We start from the raw sequence: 22942 nt of genomic DNA, 5'->3' as shown, positions 1-22942 counted from the left end.
ATTTTCCAGAGGTGAAAACAGAAAATATTTGAAATCATTAAATTTAAACATTACACATGATTTTCTGCATTATGGCCGCTATAACATATACCTATTTAGGAATTTTGCTCATACCGCTCCTGAAGTGGTAGGAAATTTTCAGCTTACAGATCAAAAACACAAGCAGAGAGCTATCAACAGTCCTTGCTTCTCTCATCTTAAATACAATATCTTCCTTACTATTCATGTTTTATGACATCTTCATAAAAATGTCACTGGCAGCCAATCAATCCAGCCTGTCTAGATCCCTCTGCAGCACTGAAATAAATAAAAAAAAAACCCAACCCAAACGAAATGAAAAGCAAATCAGTCCCAGTCTGGATACCTAAAGGGACAAAACCATATAAAAGAAAAATTTTGACATCTTCATAAAACTTTGTTATGCTCAAATTAAAGCAACCAAAAACTCATTAACTGTTGCAGCCGTGAGGCCTGGTAGGCCTCTCTGGCGGTCAGTCGCCTAAGGGCAGAAATGCCTAGTCATGGTGACTAGGCCAAAATAACCCTTCTCCCACGTTCGGACCCTCTCTTATCTCCCTGTAAGACAATAGGTCACTTTCTACCCCGACTCATACTATTGGACCCCTTCTCAAAACCTCGGTACCCTATAAAAACCCCACTTTTCCCCCAGCTCAGTGGAAGAGCTGTCCCTGAAACTCTTCACGGAAGAAGCTAATAAAGATTCATCTGTGGAACTTCATACGGCGCTTCTCCTCTCTCTCCCTGCGTCTGCCAAGGCACCTTAGCAAGCTTATGAGCTGAGAATCACTGCAAAAGAGCTGATCACTGCTAAGAGCTGAATATCACTGTAACTAAGCTAAGTGTTGCCTGTGCCTGGGAGCTTTGCCGGAGTTGCTTGGGCAGGGGGGTACGTAGGTGCACCCCTAACCAGGAACAACCAAGGCAGCCGAGACCGACTGAAGCTACCGTGAGAAAAACAAAAATTAACCGTTCTCAGAAATCGCAGTTCACACACTCTTAAAAATAACAAGACCCAAAACAGAAAAAAGATAGGAAATTTCAAGCTATAAATAAATTGCCTTTAATTAGCCCAGAGAGAGGAGCATAGCAACCCCACTATTTCACTTTCCCCATTCCCGAGACAGCTCCAGTGGCACCATGTTGTGTTACACCCTGCCTACTCTGCTGAGCAACCCTCTGGTATCAGCATAGCCGTGGCAAGCGGGGTAACACGCTTGGATTCAGGTACTCAGCCTCATCTTAGACTCAGCTGTACAATGATACACAGCTGAACATGTGGACTTGGAGAAGTGACAAGTGACCTGCAGCTACTTGCCCTGCCATATTTTTTATGGTGTTCACAAATTATAACCCACAGCAATCATGTAACTTCCAGCTCTTTTGGCAACAATTCAGAGCACTGTTGCATAAAGGCTTTGTTTCAGGTTTCCCTTAGAAGCACTACATGCAGCAGCTACTACCCTAATATACTTGCTCCTGGAGAAACCTGCCACTAGTCCCTTTGCCTTGTGCTTCCTTAGGTTTTCCACCTGCTGGGCTGGAGTACAGCTCTCTAGCCGGCATCCTCAGCATTTCAGAAAAGCAGCAGCACCCAGTGCAGGTTCAAAAACACAAACAAGAACAACACAGCTCCACACCAACCACAGTGGCAGAGGCTTTCCAGGTTCCCTACCTCATGGTTTCCAGCAACACCATGGTCTTACGTCCTTCTCAGCTCAAACCTACAAAGAAAGTTCTACAAAGCAGTTCAATCCCCTCTCCGAGGTCTTCTATTGTGATGCAGATTCCAGTCACTTTCTTTTCAAAGCCAGGTGTTCTGTTTTCTCAAAAGTCTTCAGGTAGCAAAGTCTCTCTTTGTCTCACATTTAATCCTAACAGAAGCATGAGTAGCAGTAAGATGCCAGTAAAGCCCAGGAGGATCCATCTGTTCTATTATAAACTCTCAGGGTTGATGTTCCCCGAGATTCCCCTCGGGGCGGCCGTTCCCCGAGGTGGTGAAATCTTCCCCCAGGGTTGCTGTTCCCTGGGTATTTCCCTGGGGTTGCTGTTCCCCAGGATAATAAGGTTTTCTGTCTTCTCTTTGCCCTGAGTGTTTCACACCAAAGGCAGAGACGACACTGTGAGTCCAGCAGCTCAAGTTATCAAGGTTGTTTATTTCATATTATCTAACAGTTCTTGTTCGGCTTTGCAAGGCGTCCCCAGCAAAGCAAGACACGCCGTTGGACTGGCGCTGGGCTGCCGCTGGACTGGGGCGGATCAGAGAGCCCCGTACCTTATGTACCGTACTCCCGACCCAACCACAGTCCAAGACGTATTTATTGTTTACAGAACATTACCAATACTAACTTGGTACGCTAACATGTCAGTTCTATTCTAAACCAATCTCCAAAGTCCAAATCAGCAAAAGATGGGGGATGAGAACAAGAACAAGGAAACTAGGGGCCACTCCCCAATTCCTCCATCTTGTCCTCTCAGCCCCGTATACTATGAATCCTAATCTCTATACTTATACTCTATGACAAACTACTATCTACTTCTAAATTCTTAGGATCTGTGATTCCTCCTTCATGTGAGCATTCACTTCCATGGATAGAAGCCAGAATCAGAGTCCTTCTGGGCTCTGTGGGAGGCTGGCTGACCCCCTTGTACAGATCCCAGACCCCCCTGTACAGCCCCCTGACTCTCCAGGGCTGTCAGAGGGATCCTCTGGACTCCAACATCTCCCCCTCCTGTTTGCACCAAAAACACCCTTCTGGCAGCTCCATCCATGGCGCGCCGCATGCATTGAAGCAAACACGGCACGAACACCAGAAGAATCACAAGTCCCAACAAAAAATATATCAAAACCTTTAAAAGTTCTCTCCACCACGCTGAAAGATTGAACCAATTGAACATCCCATCCAACCATGATCCGGTGACTTCTCCAAGTCTGTTGACACTGTCCCGCAATCGCTTTATATTTTCGTGAATGGATCTAGAATGGTCCGACAAATTCATACAACACATTCCTTCAAATTCCTCACACCCATGTCCATGTCTATGTCATGTTAGGTGTTAACAATGAGAGTCTTCCAATACTACATGGACCACCTATCGCCTGTGCAGGGATCGCGGGCCAAACCCTGTCCCCGCAGATTAAAAAGATCCCTTTTGGCAATTGCGCTGGACCATCATGGTTGAATGGTTCGTTCTGCACCTTGGTGTAATTACACCAAGAGGATGCATTCTTATAAAATTCTTGATCTGGTGTGACATTTACTACTTTGTTGCTTGTCACCCCAGAAGAACCAAATTCCACACAGAATCCCATTCTAAGTGAACCAAAAATTTCCAATTCCTGAGGTTCAAAAGGAGCCTTGGGCAGAGATTCCACCCACGCGTCCCATTCACCCTCTGTTGGGATCGGCCATTCACTCACTGGCAAACCCACTAAACATGTTGAAAAGGGTTTTCCTGGCTTTGAGTGAGTCAAACAGATGGTGTCCAACCCTGCCGCTTTGGCTAGAGTTTCCCAGATATTTCCTTTTAGTTGAATCATTGGCAAATCTGCCACATTGCCTAAGGCAACTGGTGAAAGGATGAGGCACAGGAGTAACATCTGATCAACCTCCATATTTAGAGACCTCATTCCTCCTGGGAATTTCTGAACTCAAACAACACCCAAGTCACAGAGAAAAAACCCCAAGTCCCAAAGTCTTTTGCACGCCAGACGAGGAGATGTTCACGGCTTTGGCACTGGCTCACGTCTGCGTGCTTGCTTCTGCATTTCCGGGACCTGCGTCTGCTTGTTCCTGGACTCGGTACGGTTTCACGTGTCTTGCCGACACCCACTTTGGTCCAGCTCCTGTGGAGACACAAGCATAACCCTTGCCCCAAATTATTAATTTGAATGGACCTTCGATCTTTCCTGACTCTGGGTTTTTGACCAAGACCAAGGGATTCTCTTTCAGTTTTGCCTGAGAACTATTCGAAAAATGTCTCACAATCGGTGGAGTGGGCTCTGTGAAAGAGCCGTTCAGGAAATTCAACACATATAAAGCTTTGTTCAGGCGCATATGAGGTGTTGCGTCCGCCTCCCCCCTTTTTTGTTTGTCCAAAAGGGACTTCAGTGTATGATGTGCTCTTTCAATGATTGCTTGACCTGTTGGAGAATGTGGGATGCCAAAGGTGTGCCGGACACCCCATCTTTTCAAAAATTTGTCAAGCGCTTTTCCTATGTATGTTGGACCATTATCTGTTTTTATCTCTTGCGGAATGCCTAACGATGCAAAAGCTTGCAAAAAATGTCTGCACGCCTGCTGCGCTGTTTCACCTGCGTGCAGAGATGCAAAAATTGCGCCTGAAAATGTGTCAACCGAAACATGGATATTTTTGAGTTTCCTGAAAGATGGATATTTCGTTACATCAGTCTGCCATAGCTGCAGACTTTGCAATCCTCTTGGGTTGACTGCTCCCATGGATGCGGGGGGTTGCACAAGCTGACAGTCCAGGCAAGCACTTATGATTTCTTTCGCCTCACTTTTTGAGATACGAAAGTTTTCCATCAGTGCTTTTGCATTTTGATGAAAAAATGCATGACTCAGCCTTGCTTGTTCAAAAATATTTGGCAGAGTCTTCGAAATCGGCATTGTCAATTTGTCTGCATGTGCGTTCCCCTCTGCTAAAAATCCTGGGAGAGAGGAGTGTGCCCTGATGTGTGAAACAAAATATTCATGTTCCCTTTCCTGTAACAAAGTCCTCATGCAAGTCAAGTATGTGTATAAATCTTCATTATCAGCATGTGGCTTTTAAGAATTTTGTCGCCATCGTCTCTGAGGAATTGGATTGATGGAGCGCTGCCAAAACTTCTTTGAAGTTCTCACTCTGGACTTTCATGATCTTTTCGATCTGCTCTCCCAAGAGGCTTGCTTGAATCGATGCAACATGCTGAGGTGTGCCCACCTTGCTGCATGCTTCCACCATGTCTGCCAGAGAGGGTTGATCTGGCATGGCACTGACGATCCGCTTGCATTCTGCATTAGCGTTTGCAAAAGCAAGACTTCGGAGCAAGCAAGGCTTTGCTCCTTCATCATTCACTTGCCTGTCCACTGCCTGAGTGAGGCGGTCGATGAATGAAGTGAAGGGCTCTGAAGGACCTTGCTTGATCTCAGTGTAGATGCTTTCTGGAACTCCTGCCGGTGGAATTTGCACGATTGCTTTCCGTGCGGCATCTTTGATGTCTGCCAACACCCCTCGCGGTAAATTTCTGGCTTGCCGCTGTGGGTTGTCGTGTGGCGGGTCTCCTGCCATTTCTGCCACAGTGAGAGCTGCGTTTTGTCCTCCTTGGTATCTGTTTCTGAGATTCTCAAGGGCTCTTCTCCATTTTGCATCCCATATCAGGATTTGTGAATCTGTGAGAATCATTGAAGCAAGGGATCTGAGATCATACGGTGTTAAGTCGTATGTGTTGAATGTGCCTTTCAAAAGCTGTTTGAAGTAGGGTGATCCAATGCCATTCTCACGCATTGCTTTCATTAAGTCTCTTACTACATCATGATTCAGTCGTTCCCATCTTGGATTTTGTCCCCGTGCATCAAAAGTCACTGGCATTGCTATACTTCCGGTATCTGTCATATCAAAGTCTTTTTCCTTTAATGCTTTCTTTTTTATTTCATTCCAATCCGTTGCTTCGGATGCTTGTGGATCTGTATAAATGTATTTGTGAGTTGGAGTCAGTTGCTGTGCTTGTTGCCATGACGCAATATCTTCCTTCCCCTCTTCTTGATGAGGATAGAAAAATTGCTGTCCTTGTGCAACACGCTTGGAAAAGGCTGCTCTTGGTTGACTGAGTTGCTTTGGCTTCGCTGTGTAGCTGCCTTTTGCTGGAGTGAAAGACTGAAAAAGATCCGCAGGAGAATCTTGAGAGAACTCCTGAGCACAATCTCTAAGTTGAAGGAAAAATTGCTTCACAAAGTCTTTTGAAAGCAGATTTGCTTGAGAAGTGAGTGGAATTCCTTGTGAGGCTATAATTCTGACGATGTCATCATCATCATCATCATCACTATCTATTTCTTCTTCTTCTTCTTCTATTTCTTCTTCTTCTTCCGCTTCTTCTTCTTCTTCTTCCTCTTCTTCTTCTTCTTGTGGGATATAATATTTTATATCTTCTTTAAACTGTGATAGAAATTCTTCTTGTTGCTTTGGAAGTTGTTGTTTCTGTTTAGGAATCAGTTTTCTTGCAGAAGTCTTTCTTTTATATGAAATTGGAAAATAATAATGCAATTTTGGGATTCCGCCACCAGGTGGCGCTGCTGCCGCACCATCTGTGTGCAGTTTTAAAGTTTTGCCACAAGGTGGCGCTATTGCCACACCTGCTGGGTGTAGTTTTATGGTTTTGCCACAAGGTGGCGTCAGTGCTGCACCGGCTGGGTGCAGTTTTACAATTTCGTCACTAGATGGCGCTCGCACTGCACCGGCTGAGTGCAGTGAATCAGTGTATTGTGTAGATTGAATCTCAGTCACACTACCAGGCTGTATAGTTGTTTTTATTTTTGGCTGTGCGCCAGGGTGGAACACGGACCCCGTGTGATGTTTGATGGAGGGAGGCGGGCATGGCACTGCCTGCGCCTGCTGCGAGGGGGCGGCTCCCGGGGGGTAATCCCCACCCTGCTCCCGCCCCGTCCCTGCCTCCCTTTGCTCAAGTGCAGTGACGGAGCCTGACACCGTTCCCATCCCCCCACGCGCACTGGCACGGTGCGGTCCAGTTTCCGCTTCCTGGTTTATTGTAACAATGGCTCCTGCCCTCAGCTGCCTAGCCGGAGCAACGGGCTCTGCAGCCTTTTGTGTGATGCGATCCGTTTCTACCTCCCCCGATTTCACGGCGCGTGGAGGAGACCCCTCCTGTCTGCGCCCCATGGCAGCTTCCCCCACCGCGGCGGCAGAACCCCCGTCCGCTTTCGCCTCCAGCTTAGGCTGTGCGGGCACGGGCGGTCGCGGAGCCTGCCCTGTGTTCTTTGGAGTGAGTATCATTTCCCCAAAGTGTAAAAGTTCACCTTCCCCGATTTCAATTTCCTCCTCCTCCGTTTCAAACCCTTCCTGTGCAAACTGTTCTTGCCCGCGGCAAGAATCCTCCCCCCGCCCCCGGTGGCGCGGCTGGTGCTGCTTTCCTCGCCCTACCCCCTCCCGACCTTGTTTCTCTGCGGGGGTTGGGGAAGGCAAGGTCGCAGGACCTCGGGCTGGTCGCCGTGGTTTCCTGGCAGGGGGGCGGGGAAGAGCCCGAAATGGACGGTGAAGTCTCAGCTGTGGAGCACTAACATGCCTTTCTCTGGGTTTAGATTTATGTGGAGAAGGCTCGAGCTCGTAAAGTATCATGTCAAGGTGCTCTTGAGAGGCAGGATTAATAACACAGTGTAATTTTCCCGGGACTGGTGAAGAAGTCAGTGGCAAACTGACGCTTTGCGGTGGGGTCTGGGAAGATGCTGCAGACTGATTCTGAGCATTTGTCCCATCCTCGGGGTTTACAAGCAAAATTTGGGGTGGCTGCTGAGTCGAGGCTTGAGCAGTTGGCTCCTCCTTGCCTCTCAGCTGCCGTGGGAGATCTGATTTCTCCCCGGTGTGCTGTGCTATTATTTCCAGCAATGTCCGAGCTGGTGCCAGCAATTTGAGAGCTGTCTTATCTCTCTTTGTGGCTTTTTGATATAGCTTTTTGTTTACCTCTTCCCAGAAATCCACTTGGAATAATAGTTCTGTCTTACAACGTGGAATCTCGAGGTAAATCCATTTTAGAAGAGCTCTCAGCTCCTTGTTAGATAAAGCTGCAGGCTGTGCAGCAACAATATTTTGCAGAGATGTTAGAATATGTAATTGCTCTTGGGATATGTTCCCCCCCATGTTCTGGGTTTCTGACTGGTCTCACCTAGATGCAGTCTTCTCCTCCCTCTGGAACTGGAATCGGAGTTGTCCCCGCTGTCCTGCAGCTGCGAGATGACGCTCCCTGGGCCCCTGGGTCACGTCGGTCCGATTGGAGATTCAGAGGACGGCGAACTGCTGACTCTGTTGTTATCTTCTGATGACGGAGTTTTGTCTTCTCCTGAGAGTCTTTGGCTGTCGAGACGGCTCGAAGGACCAGTTCTCCGGGTTGATGTTCCCCGAGATTCCCCTCGGGGCGGCCGTTCCCCGAGGTGGTGAAATCTTCCCCCAGGGTTGCTGTTCCCTGGGTATTTCCCTGGGGTTGCTGTTCCCCAGGATAATAAGGTTTTCTGTCTTCTCTTTGCCCTGAGTGTTTCACACCGAAGGCAGAGACGACACTGTGAGTCCAGCAGCTCAAGTTATCAAGGTTGTTTATTTCATATTATCTAACAGTTCTTGTTCGGCTTTGCAAGGCATCCCCAGCAAAGCAAGACACGCCGTTGGACTGGCGCTGGGCTGCCGCTGGACTGGGGCGGATCAGAGAGCCCCGTACCTTATGTACCGTACTCCCGACCCAACCACAGTCCAAGACGTATTTATTGTTTACAGAACATTACCAATACTAACTTGGTACGCTAACATGTCAGTTCTATTCTAAACCAATCTCCAAAGTCCAAATCAGCAAAAGATGGGGGATGAGAACAAGAACAAGGAAACTAGGGGCCACTCCCCAATTCCTCCATCTTGTCCTCTCAGCCCCGTATACTATGAATCCTAATCTCTATACTTATACTCTATGACAAACTACTATCTACTTCTAAATTCTTAGGATCTGTAATTCCTCCTTCATGTGAGCATTCACTTCCATGGATAGAAGCCAGAATCAGAGTCCTTCTGGGCTCTGTGGGAGGCTGGCTGACCCCCTTGTACAGATCCCAGACCCCCCTGTACAGCCCCCTGACTCTCCAGGGCTGTCAGAGGGATCCTCTGGACTCCAACAATAAACATCCTTAAGAGTGCTTCTTTAACCCATTTATGGTGCATCTTCATCAAATCTTTAAAGTTTTACAGCAGGTTGCTTCCTAGCCCTGCAAAAAGCCTCACTCAACCCTACTAGACAAGTTGTGAAGTCGATTACCACAGCTAATGGCTTCATGTACACCACCTGGGCTGGGGCATGGCCTGGCATACCCTGCCTTCTACAGCACTGGGAGCCTCTTCTGTCAGGGTGTTGGTCCCATCTGCAGCCCACACTACAGCACAGATACAGGCACTTACCCCACCTTGCTGATACGTCCCCACATGGTAAGTATTTCATGTGCCCAAGCCCAAGTCTTTCCCACACAATAGGGGATCTTTTATGCTACTGTCTTTCAATTCTTTATAACATATGCTTCAAATCCATATGGAGCTACCAGAAATCAGAGGGTGGGCATGACAAGCTACAGTCACCTACCTATTCTACTTGCCCTTTTCCAGTCTATATAAAGCATCAGCAGTTTTCCTGTTTTTCTTTTCCCAAGACATCATCCATTCCCTGCATTACCCAGCCCTGCCTTCTCAGTATTCCTGCCCCCAAATCCTCCTGCTGACTCTTCTTAAGGACTAATTCCCTCCTCTCAGAAGCACACTGCCAGGCCCAAGCTTTCCCTTCTCTTCATTATTAAGTTTCTCAAGAGCTGGCAGTCTCCAGTTTTCAGCCATAGGATCATTTAGGATGGAAAAGACCTCTAACATTGTCAAGTCCAACCATTCACCTAACACTGCCAGGTTCACCACTAAACCATGTCCCTAAGTACCTCCTACTCCTCAGTTCCCTTCACAACAGCAACAGCAGGTGCTCCACCATTCCATTCCCATACTGACATTTCATCTTCTTCCCATCCTTGTACCCAGTGCTGGGGACTTCACCTTTCAGACTCTGGCTTGATCCTGTTATTGCCAGGAGCCACATGATGACTCCTGTTTATACAGAGATCAGTTAGTCCTCAGATGATCAGCTGAGCAGACCTCTCCCTCTTTTGCCCTTAGCGAAGACTGAACAGTGGCCAGAAGAACTAGTGCCTTCCATCTGCTCCCATCCTTGACTGAGTTTTTTTTAAAAACTGATTATTCTTGTTTAAAATGTAAAACTACATTTTGTAACTTTAAAAAGGAAGTCACTGTTCACCACACAAGGGGAGAGCTCTCTTTGAACCATCTTTCACATCACAAGCCACAAATCACATGTCCATGACTAATTGCAACATCTAGTGTAGAATTCAATTAATGTAAATAAAAGTAATTACAATAATTATTGCTACTGTGGTGCAATTATGTTACTAATTCTGCCCTCTCAAATTATGATCACCCTGACTCGCATTTCTGGTATCAGCTACATGTTTATATACACCCTGCCCCCCTTCCCCTTCAAAGGAAGAAAGACCAAGAAATTTCCTCCCTCACACACAGCATTCCATCACCTACCAGCAATCTAACCAAGCTATCCTGTTCTGACCTGCTAGTACAGATATACTAGCCTTAGGTTTAGTTGATTGGGAGACAAATAGAGTCGATATCGCTGGGGACAAAGCAGAAATTGTGGCTTACAGAGTACCTTCTACCATGTAGTTATGGATTAAATTTTTTGTACCAATACCAGTATTTTCAAGTTTCTTGTAAACCACAAACTGGGATGCAATTTCACTTTGAAAATACAGAAGAATAATGTTTCCTGAACCCTCTAGGCTGGGAACTCTGCAGGTATTTCACACCCACACAGGACAAGTAATTACCAGTCAAATATGGTTACAGCTCCAATTATTGCTCTATAACTATGTTTGTGTCTAAATCACAAGGCAAATATGCTCTGGAGAGGAAATCAGTCGCTGGTACACCAGTTGCCTGAAGGAAACAGTTACACATCTACCCTTGCTAGGAAGCCACTTTCCTTCCAGAGAAAAGAGTGGACACAGAAGATGAGAGGGTGGAGAAAGGATGTTACTTACGTGGATGACATCTCAACACAGCATCACAACGTATCTGGACACCCATCAAGTTGACAGCTAAGAAGTACTCTGAAGGTGCACTGCTAAGATCTGCCTTATAAATAAACTGATACCTCTGTTGTGTTTTACTCTATGAGCTTTGTCCCCAGCATGGCTAAGTAGACTAGGAAACAGGATGTTCTCAGGGTTGTAGTTTTCCTGAGATTCTCCTTGGGGTTGGTGTTCCCCAAGGTAATAAGGGTCTCCCAAGGTTGCTGTTCCCTAGGAGTTTCCCCTGGGTTGCTGTTCCCAGAGGTAATAAGGTTTTCGGTCTTCTCTTTGCCCTAAGTGTTACACACCAGAGGCAGAGACGACAAACTGAGTCCGCCGGTGCACATTTCCAAGGTTGTTTATTCTTCATTATCTCAGTCCTTTTTCAACTCTGCCAGGCCTTCCTGGCAGGGTACCTTATCTTAGTTCTTTCTCAGCTCTGCAAGGTGTCTCCGCAGAGCAGGACACACGGCAGACTGGGCGGATCAGAGAGCCCCGTACCTTATGTACGGTCCCCTTGACCCAACCACTGTCCGAGACGTATTTTTTATTTACAAAATTTTACCAATACCTATTACCTATACTAACATGTCAGTTCTACTCTAAACCAATCTCTAAAACCCAACTCAGCACAAGATGGGGGACGAGAACAAGGAAGACAGGGGCCACTCCCCAATTCCTCCATCTTGTCTCTTCAGCCCCATATGCTAAGAATCCTAATTTCTATATCTATATTCTACAACAAACCATCCACTACTTATTTCAAATTCTTAGGATTTGTGATTCTTCCTGCATGTGAGTGTTCACTCCCATGGACAGGAATCAGAGTCAGTGTCCTCCTGGGACCTGTGTGGGTCTAACTGACCCCCCTGTACAGATCCCAGACCCCCCTGTCCGGTCTCCAAACCCTCCAGGGTGGCCAGAGGGATGTTCTAGACTCCGACAGATGTTAAGAAGTGAAGCTGCAACCCAGCAGCAAGTGATCAAAATATCTTCAAGAACCGATAACATATAAACTGTTGTAGAGAGCACATTGAGCCACTAATACATTATGGTAAATACAGTTTCTGCTTGCTGTGACCATTGTTAGCTTTCCAAAAGTCAGAAGCTTTACTTTCGGTGATTGAGTAAAAGTTCCTTACATCATCCATTTTTTACTGTTTTGTGGAATTTTTTCATACTACCTTGTAGCTGCATTCTATATATTCTATGATTAAATAAGGAAAAAAAAAAAAAAAAGAAAAAAAAAAAAAAAAAGAAAAGCCAAAAAGATGAACATGCAAAGTTAAAAAATAAGGATGTTGGTATATGGCAGTTTTTATCCCAAAGGTGTTAGAATACAGTCATGATACAACAAGTTGGTAGTTGTAAATATATATTTAAGACAGAAAATCCTATGCCTAGAATTCACCATGCAAATATATGCTACTACCTGTCACAGACGGTAAAGTCCCCGGCTAGTTCTGCTTCCCGGCTGTGCCAAGAACTGTTCCCGAATCTGCCAGCAGGTTCAGGTAACGGTGCAGAACAAGGTGGTTCCTCTACGGCAACAGGTGTTATGGTGCCTAGACTTCAGAGCAAGAACTAGAGAAGACTCCTTTTTGTACAATTTCTCAGAGACCTTTATTCCCCGAGACGGGGGTATGAAAATGAGCAAAGAACAAAGCCCGTGCCCGCTTTTAAATCCAAAGGTTGGGGGAGTGTGGAACAAGAAGGTGATTGGTCCCAAGACAGATGGACAGGGGTTTTTCCATAACGTAGGGCAGGATCAGGGGAGAGATGGACAGCTAACTGAAGCTTCTAGGGACAGGGCAGGGGTGGGAGAGGTAGAAAAAGAGGGGGACATGCCTGGGCAGCACCCGACCCTTCGAGCAGGGGTAAACAGGGAGAAACCATTGAAATACAGAACTCCAAACAGCCTAACCAAAACCCACCACCACAACTACCACTTCATGGAAGTACACCATGACTGTCACAAACAGCTACTGTAATTTTGTGATAGAGTAGAGCTTTCTTATTAGGATTGACCGCCTTATCAGCATGGCTGTCCTTCTTCCTGCTCACACTATGGATGAACACACACTGCTGGGTTTACCCAAGCTTGTACAGATTTCTCCAAGCACAATCCCTCACTGTGTGGCATGGACAACCCATTCCACCCCTCAAGGAAGAAGTGAGACCCACTGTAAGCCCAACTGTACCATGCAGGTTCCTAAGCTCACAAAACAATCTTGGCAGAATGCAGTTCAAATATAAAATATTGTGTGTATGGTCATATTTAGAAATCAGCTCTATGCTGCCTCCATTCCCAAAGTTCTTCCTGAAGTATAGAAGAAATCTGTTACAAATAATTCAGTGAACAAAGCCCTTTGTTGTTATCAAAGGAAGTCATTCATTTAAGTTGCTACATGATTTTCCTTTATGGTAAGACAAGCAATCATAGACTTTGCTATGACTGGAAGAGCAATAAAAACAATAATTAGAAAAAGAGTAATTATTACGGACTTATTTTTTAAAAAATAAAAAAGGTTCAGGGAACCTCATCTAATTCCTTGCCAATTCATAAAAGCTGTCTTTGATTTCTCTAATATACCAACAAAATGAAAAGTTAATAAAACTCTACTAAAAAAGGATAATTCCTCTGCTGCCACAGAGAAATATGTTCTTTAATACATCACCATTCATCATGACTGAAGAGTTTATTTGCACTTGGGTCTGCTGTTTGTAAAAGGAGTTTTAAAATCACATCATAACTCACTTCTAATGAACACTTACCTATTTGAAATCACTACTAAGACTTTTTCAAGCAAAAGGGCATCTGTATTATCTTACTAATAGCTTATTAAAATGGTTAAGATCTTCCTGTAGAATAGAAGTTATAGGAAGTGAGGAAAAGAGACACTATAATAAACCTTACTAGAGCTAACTAATTTCAGTATATGAAAACCTGAGAAGTAATTTCAAAATCTTCTTAGCATCACACACAAACAGGATTCTTTCAAAGAGAAATGTTCTAAAATAAGTTTTCATCTGCAAGTCATTGAAAGAACAAAAAAAATTACAAATCAATGACATAGCAATTTTTTTTTTTTTTTGTCTTACAGAAACAACTAGGAAATTATTTACTGTAAGAGCCTAGACAAGAGATGTGGGACTCCCAAGCGGCTCTTAATAAAACTGCTGTTTATTGCATAGATGAAATTACAGCAATCTTGGGTCGTGGGTAAGAAGAGCCAGCTTAAAGTTGCCAGTCAAAACTGAAAGCATGCTTGAGAGATACTTAAGTTCTGGTTACATTATATCTTTTTCTGAACTGAATATGCTAAATTACATCCAACCAGTAAAAGACACAAATCCTATAGAATCTACATACAGCCTATTAGAAGTCCTACATTACCATACTGTGTTACATTTTAAACCATAAAAGCTACTTTCTACATCTTTTTTCTCTTCCCTGCCACACTGACAGGGTCCCTCCAGCCTTTGGACCCTTGGCATCCCTTAATTTGCTAAGGGTATTGGTCAGTCAAGAGGGAATTCACAGTCAGCCAGCTAAACCATTGTTTTCCGGTTGTTCAGTAACTAACGGCTTGATATTTTACATCTCAAAGTTCGCCTTCATTTCTACTTCACTTATAGGTTTGATATCCTCAAAATCTTTTGCCAAGCAATCATATTTATAAGGCTTTCCTGTTTCATCTTTCCCAACAATTTACCTTTCTCCAGTCAGTTTTTTATTGTTGTATTTACTATCAGACAAGTACTTCATTAGCTTTCACCCATGAACTGGAAAAGTGCATTTTAGTGCAGTTTCTGTATCCTTTAGGCCAATGCCATCAAAGCCATTTTGTATTCTCTAGCTAACTAAATCGGCTTGACTCATACAATCTCATTTCATCTTTCTTCTAATTAGATTGTTTTTTTCACTCTTCAGCACTGGAGGAATGCCTGCTCCACATCTCAAGAACCAGCCCAGCCAGAGACAACTGTTGCTGTTTCTCCAACTGACTAAGGCTAGCTGGATATAAATAAATTTTCTTGTCTTTGATTGTCTATACTACTGCTAATCTACATAAGAAAATACCTGGTATAATAGCTAAATGCTTTTATTGAACAGGATTTCTAGTTATTATTTTCATTTTAATAACTCAGGCATTGCCAAGACCAACTCCACAAAACACCACAAGGCTAATTTTGGCAGCTTCATGGGTCCAACTATGATCTAAAGGACTGAAGAAAGCCAGAAAGCAGTAGGAAAATAACAACTATACACGGAGGTAGCCAAGGGAGAACATTTAAGTTTTTTGTCCTCAGAGTCAGGAACTATTACTTCTCTAAAGGAAATCAAATTTGGATCCTATGAATCCTTCACAGATGCTTTCACTCATAGCAGCAGTTAACAGCTGTATTATGGAGAATTACATTATTGCCTAAATTCATAAATTCAAGCTACATCTTTCTTGCAGTTCACTTCCTATGACATTCTGTATCTCCTACTTGTACCTCAAACCCTAGTGTAGCACTTACCTTTTCAGTGGAAGTAGATGCAGTAAATGTGGAGGGTATTTAAATTAGAACAAAGTATTATGATCATAATGTCAATCACAACACATGTAATTATATTATCTTCTTCAAAAGCACTGTAATAAGGAAAAAAGGAGACAATATATTGGGTACAAAAGAAGTGTAGTATGGATTAGACCCCCAAAATAGAATGTAGCCTTGCCTTTGACAGGTGCATTACATCTACTGCCAGTAGATTTATGGCTTTCTCTCTAGTCTTCATTCCAGCAACCTTTGTCAGCTTGGCACACCTGTACAATTTGAATTGACCTGCAAGACAAGGAGTTGAGTTTCTTCTCACATTGTAGACAGATAACTTGTGCATTGAGTGTAAAAGCTATTAAGGCACCTACAGCATTCCTGGAAAACATGGGATAAATCAAGAACTACAATAGGCATTTGGTGTGTATGCATATATGAAATTATTTGCTGGAACATACCAATCCATACAGTAAAAGCCTGGAGAAGGAAATCCAAGTCAGTGCCCTGCTCTGCAAATCTTGGAAATCACTGAGAATCCTAGAATTGAAACAGATGTATTTTATATGTACTGGACAAGGATAATAGCAAAGACATACAGACAAATCTGCTCATACAGAAAACAAAAAGCTTTCCTATGTACTAAATATCCCACTAGCAGAAAAGGCAATTTGGTTTGTGACTAAAGCACTGAGCTCAAAATCAAACTTTGATGCATCTCTAGTCTGCTCTGGGGTCTAAAAGTAGGTTATTACAATGACTGGCTTGCCTCAGTTTTTCCTCCTTAGAGAATAAAAAAAAAAAAAGTCTCCTTTGCAAATGTTTGGATTTAAAAGTGAAAACTACCATTCAAGCATATTATTAAAATAATCTCATGAACTATGAATGGTCACATTATTTTAGGAAGTCTATGAACATTCATAGTTACTATACACATTATTGTCATATGACACAGTCGGTAAAACCCCAGCTAGCTCTGACTCCCAGCTATGCCAAGAGTCGTTCCCAAATCTGCCAGCAGGTCCAGGTAATGGTGCAGAACAAGGCTGTTCTTCTACGGCAACAGGTGTTACGGTGCCTAGACTTAAGAGCAAGGATGAGAGAAGACTCTTTTTCATACTATTTCTCAGAGACTTTTATTCCCCAAGGAGAGGGGGTAGGAAAAAGGGCAAAGAACAAAGCCCATGCCCGCTTTAAAACCCAAGGGGTGGGGGGTGTGAAACAAGCAGGTGATTGGTCCCAGGACAGATGGACAGGGGTTTTTCCATAACATAGGGCAGAGTCAAGGGAAAGATGGACAGCTGATCGAAGCTTTGAGATACAGGGCAAGGGTAAGAGAGGTAGACAAAGAGAGAAAGGGGGAGACATGCTTGGACAACACCTGACCCATCGGGCGGGGGTAACAGGGAAGAACCATTGAGATACAGAACTCAAAACAGATTAACCAAAACCCACCACCACAACTCCTCCCTTTTTGTTTAATTTGAAATGAAAGGAGAGAGAGAACTAACTCTTCAAACTCCTGTCTGTGGCTCTTCCCACCATCTTTCAATGGCAGCCACAGTGAATTTGGAAGGAGCCAATTTTTTGGCTCTTTTAGCTAGAACTCCCTTTAGCACTTTAAAGGTTAGGGAAATTAAAAGGATAATGAGAAAAAACATTAAAATATCTTTTACAACTGATGACATCCACTCTGGCAACCCCCAGTCTTTAAAGATGTGCACGCCTCAATGAGGAGGTCCAGGGTCGGTGGTGGATCAACACAGAGTCCCAGGATGACTCTTTTGCAAACCTCATTGTCATTGGTTTGCGCCACTTCTAGGATCATCTTTTGTTGTAGCTCTAGGTCTTCTATTTGACTCTCCACCACAGCACGAAGCCTGTCTATAAAATCTAGGAAGGGCTCAGAAGGAGACTGCTTAATAGAAATATAACTTTGTCTAGCATCTTTGGTAGGCATTATTTAGAAAGCCTTTTTGGCAGCTCTTTTCACACGTTGGAGAATAGGCTGAGGTATACCTCCAGCTTGCTTGCGTGCTTGACCCCAATCTCCTTCACCACTTATATGGTCTATTGTAATTGGATTGTGTTGTTCATCAACTGCACATTTGGGGATTTGCAAAAGCTCAGGAAGGAGGTCCTTTAACAACCTCTTCCATGTCCTTTCCCACAGAATATATCTGTGGGGAAAAGGAGGCAAGAAAATAAATCTTTGAGGGCACTAGGAACTAACACATTTGATGAAAAAGTAGCTTTTATTAAGCTTTTAAAAAATTCACTTTTTCTACCAAATTCTATTTGAGCTCTGCAAAGCTCTTCTTTGCTTTGGTAAGAGAAAGGTTCCCATTTTGGATGGGTTGCTGTTGCCATGAGATTCTCCTAGCTAGCTGAGCGTTTCATATAAAGTAGAAGTTTGTACCTTCTCACGCTCTTTTCATGTAAACACCAGCTATGTTCCATAAACATAGCCATTGTTTTCACATTCCATGCTGGGACAAACAAGACTGTGTGACAGTCCCCTTGACCAATGGGTCGAGAGGTGGGACTGTTAACAGTCCAATCCATGGTCATCTTGCTAGAAGTATATAATAGGAAGAATAAACAAAGGGCACGTCTTCTGCCCTGCTTGCTCTGATGAATCCAGATCTCTGTCTCGGAGTGTCCTTTCTGGATAGGCTTGCGGTGATAGGTTGCCTTTCGACTGTATGTAACAGGGGCAGCAAAAGGAATGGCTTCTGATTCTGGTGGGTTTAGGCTTTTGGGCTAGTCACTCCCGGGTTCTGGACCGTGGGGACCAGATGTGGGACTGTGGGAACTAGAAGTAGGAAGTGGGTGGGCGGAGCTACACAAAAGGGGGCAGAAACATGGGCGGAGTCACCAAAGGGGGCAGAGATTCCCAGTGATGTCGTTGGGGGTGGAACCCTGGATGGAGCCAGGGGAGGAATCAAGCTGACTGAAACAGGGGGAGGAGCTGAAGGGGCTGACTCAAGGGAAGGGGTGGTACCCGGAGGGTAGGAGGGGTTAGGTGACAGGAAGGGGTTTGTCAGAGGAGAGGAGACAGGGAGAAAGGGATTGTAGGAAGAAGGAGCACATGGTCAAGACCAAGCCATGAGGCCTTGGCCATTTTGTTCCCCTTGGGAGCCATTTTGGAGGGTGGAAGGCAAACTAGGTTCAATTTGGGGATTTTGAACTGGGACAAGGGGAATAGGTAGAGGGTTTAGGGAAATTTGTTTGGCAGCAGGCACTTTGCTGCAGGGGCAGGGGTGTTGAGAAGGCTTTGGGGATGAGGGATTGGGACAAGGGGTTTGGGAAAGAGGGGTATTAGGAGGAACTGGGGAACACTGGGTTGGTTGTTTTTTCGTTTTCTCTGGGTCTTTTTCTTGCTCACTCACTACAGCTTGGATTTTAGCAAGCAAAGAATAGAAATAATCCCCACAAGGGTCCCCTTTTTTAGTTAAATCAATCATTTTTGAATTCACAGCATTCCAAAAAGCTGCATGTTTAGCATCTTTAGGAGACACACCTGGAAAATGAAGAAACAACCAGCTAATAAACCTTTTTAACAAAGCCTGAGAAAAACCCCATTTTTTCCACCACCAGGGAATCTTTATTTTGGACAAACACTTCTCTGGATTCTGCAGAATGTTTGGTTCCCATTGCATCTACAGAATCACTGGTCCTCCCTCCCTTGCAGTAAAATGAGAAAACAAAAGCACAAGAAATGCCCAGGGATCCCGTCCGAGGTACGCAGCCATCTCTGCGGCTTTTCTGGCAGCCCGCAGCACGTCTGCCACGTGCGCCCTGTGTCCCCCCTTCCCCTGAGAAAAACACCCGTACCCCTCGCCTGCCGCGTGGTCATGTTATGAACGAATTCCCAGTGGGTATGAGGGCTCAAAAAAAAGCTGCCCGTGTTTGCTGCTGTGGCCCTGGGAGGGGGCAGGGCTGTGTCTCTGGAGCACCAGCCGCCGGGCAGCCATGGCCGCGCCGGGCAGCCCTGACAGGCGCAGCCGCTGCTGGCAGGAGCCACGGCCGGGCTCTGGGCAGAGTGGATGGGGGGGAGCACTGGAATGCCCAGCGTTTCCTGGTCGGGAGGGGTTGTGCCATCCCTGTCCTAGTGAGACAGCCGCACCATCCCCCCCAGAGGAAAATGCGGAGCATCCATTAGTATATTAAAAGAGTTTCTGAGTACTCAAAATGCAACCCCCTCCTCCCAATTTGTGCCATCACCCAGCCTTTTAGAAAAATGGAGGTTTTTCCTTTTTTGCAGACAACCCCATAGCTGGGGTGATGCTGCTGTTCCTAGAAGAGGCTGCCCTGTGGCATTCTCCTACCTCATTAAAATGTGAAAAGGAGCAGCTCCTGTCTAGATAGCCCTGTCATTGTTCGCTGTAACTACCTTTTTTCAGCAGGGATACCCTCTGCTGCGACCAGGACAAATGCATATGCATTTGTATATGCAAATAACACTGACCCTGTGAATCCTGGGAGAGATTTTTTGAGAAGAACTGCACCCCAAGATGGGAAGCTAGATGCATCAGAGGAGAATTAGATAGTGCCCTGGCTGAGGAAGGAGTGGACGCACCCCCTGGCCTGGTTTGAAGACTCACCATAACCTGAAGAGTCTGAATGGAATGGGAGCTGGCCAGCTGAAGTGACTGAGACAACGGGAAACTCTCAAGGTTTTTCCCTGAGGGTAAAGAGCTGACTCTGTACTCCAGTGACAGACTCCCACCGCTCTGCCTTCTGATGGTTGACCAGAGAGAGCTTCTAGCTGTTCCCATGGAGACAAGGACTCGGCACCTACTGGGGGCAGCTGAGTGAAGAACTGCAACAGTACCTGCTCCTTTGGATTGCCACAGCAGCGTGAAGAACTCCCGTCGGACTCTCCAATCCTGCTGATGACTTTAATAAAGAGATGATCACTTTAATAAAGAGCTGAATATTAATAAAGGCATATGCCCTGTTCTTTTCAGTCAAGCAACTCACCAACTGACAGTCCTGGAAATAAGAGCTGCAAGTTGTGTCCCCGAAGCTGGGAGAGACCCTGTGGGTGCTGCTGCAGGGCTGCCTCTCCTTCCCCTGTCGGCTGCCGCAACCAAAAAGCAGGCTGGCTTCCCAGAGGCACTGAGATTCCAGGAACTGTAAGTCTTCAGTGCCGCGGTCCGCGGCAAGCGGTGAGAGAATTGCAGTGATTATCCAGCACGGCGGGTGGGCAGCACAGGTGAGCACGCAGCTGGCAGCTGGCTCAAGCAGTGCGGGCAAGCATGGGTGGATGGCACGGTGGGTCTGTGCTTGCAGCGGCAGGAGGCAGCAGAGGCGAACAAGCACAAACTGAAAATCTCCTGCGCCGTTGTGAAATATAAAGTTATGTTTTGTGTCAGGGAAATGAAGAAAATCTGTGTAATTGTAGTTGTGGAACACGGCCATGGGATAGTTATAAAGATGAGTTCTAATTAACAGCTGAGGAAAGCATGGAAGGAAGTTTTTGAATAAATCTTTTGCTTGCCATTACCTATTATAAATCTCAAGCTATTCGTTAATAAGTGTCTTTTAATTATAACTTTAGAAGCTTGCTTTGTATTAAAGAATTTTTAACTGTAGTTTTAGATTGTAAAAAGGCTTTTAGACAAAAGAAGGAAATAAAAAGGGGGCCCAGGCCTTTCACAGAAGGTGGGAAATCATCCTAGTCTCGAAAGAAAGACTTCAGCTCGCTGATTTATGGTTCCTGAAAAAGGAAAACTGAACATGACTATCAAAGATTGATAGACCTGGAAAATAGAAACTGGACTCCCACATCTGGATGCTGGACCCCACCATCTGTAAAACATATCCTGGAAGTACATCCTGGAATATTGAAATATCAAAATAGATCACAATTGCCTATTGTTATAAATGCCAATACAATATTCCGATTAAAATAATAATTTGGTTTTTTAACAAAAGATCGAATTACAGAATTTCGATAAACCCACCAACAGCGGAGATACCTGACAGGTTTTTTTTTCCCGGGAAAATGCCAAGGGTGAACCTTGAGACACAGAACCTGGCCATCTGCTGTCTCCCCCTAGGTTCACAAATTTGCCCGGTTCGGGGCTTGGTTTTTATACACTTTATTCTGCCCTTGGCAATATTTCCTTGTTTTTTCCCCTTCGTGTCCAAGCTAGCTATTCAAATTCATGGGTGTCTCTGGCTCAGCTGAAGAGTCCCCTCTCTCCGGTCAGGTGTTAATTTCTAGTTTCTGCAGATCTTCATGGCTGATTAATATTCGAGATATGGGTGATGATTCTTGATGTTTGAGGGCTGCGTTGATGGCCCTGCCGCCTTATCTTGATGGGTCTCCTCCCGGTGTTTCCCATTCACCCTTTGTCTATTCTAGGGTGATGCTTGCCTTTTTGTTTCAACCAAATGTTACAAGACATGCTGAAACTCACGTCCTCATATATCACATATACATATACAGTAATTTATAGTTGTAATATATTATGAACCATAAGAACATGAATTAGCATTCCACATTTTTCACACCATAGAATTGTACAGGAAAAACTATGAATTTATGACTGTTAATTATTGAATTGTGACGTTAAAACTAGACATGGAAACTGCTGAGAAAGCTTATGAATATGTATGAATATAGCAAATAAAATCCCAGCAAGTCCAGCAATCGGTGTGCAGTTGGAAGGCAAAACCCCTACCACTGTACCCAGCGCGCTGTCTTTGCTCACACTTTACCATGCTAATTAATTAATTATTAAATTGAATTGCTGCTTGATATATTGGCCGTGTCAAGCGTCTCATTTCTAACACTGTGGTCCGTCGCAAGCGGCAAGAGACTGGCGGTGACTGTCCGGCACGGTGGGCGGGTGGCACAGGTGAGCATGTGCTTCGCAGCCAGCTCAAACAGCGGCAGTGTGGTGCAGTGGCTATCACGTGGCTGGCGCGGTCCGCCCGCTGGGCAGCTGCGGTCGCGTGGCGGCGGCAGTCGCGTGGAGCAGAGCGTGGCGCGTGCCATCTGCAGCGGTGATGGCGTGCGTGGCGGCGGCGTGGCACGGGCTGTGGCAATGGCTTGGCACGGGCTGCTGGCGGCGGCGGCATGGTCCATGCGGGCGGGCGGCAGTGGCATGGCTTGGGCTCAGCGCGGGCCGGCCACGGCGGTGGCGGCGCGGCTCTTTGGTGACGGTGTCAGTGGAGTGGCCCCATGGAGTTTCTCTCCTGGGTCGGGAGGAGCGGCACGCACAGTGGCTGTCATGCACGTGACTAGGGTGGCGCGGCTTTGCCAATGGCACAGTCCCTCTCTCTCGCTGCGGTGGGCGGCTAACTGAAGCAGTTTATTTCATCTGAGGTTTTTTCTGCCCCACGGCGATGGATGCCAGTTGACACAGCCTGTAAAATCCCAGCTAGCTCTGACTCTCGGCTGTGCCAAGAACCGTTCCCAAATCTGCCAGGAGGTTCAGGTAACGGAGCAGAACAAGGCG

The sequence above is a fragment of the Prinia subflava genome (assembly GCF_021018805.1).
Source record: "Prinia subflava isolate CZ2003 ecotype Zambia chromosome W unlocalized genomic scaffold, Cam_Psub_1.2 scaffold_32_NEW, whole genome shotgun sequence".
NCBI classification, from domain to species: domain Eukaryota; kingdom Metazoa; phylum Chordata; class Aves; order Passeriformes; family Cisticolidae; genus Prinia; species Prinia subflava.
This window is presented reverse-complemented; position numbering follows the sequence as displayed.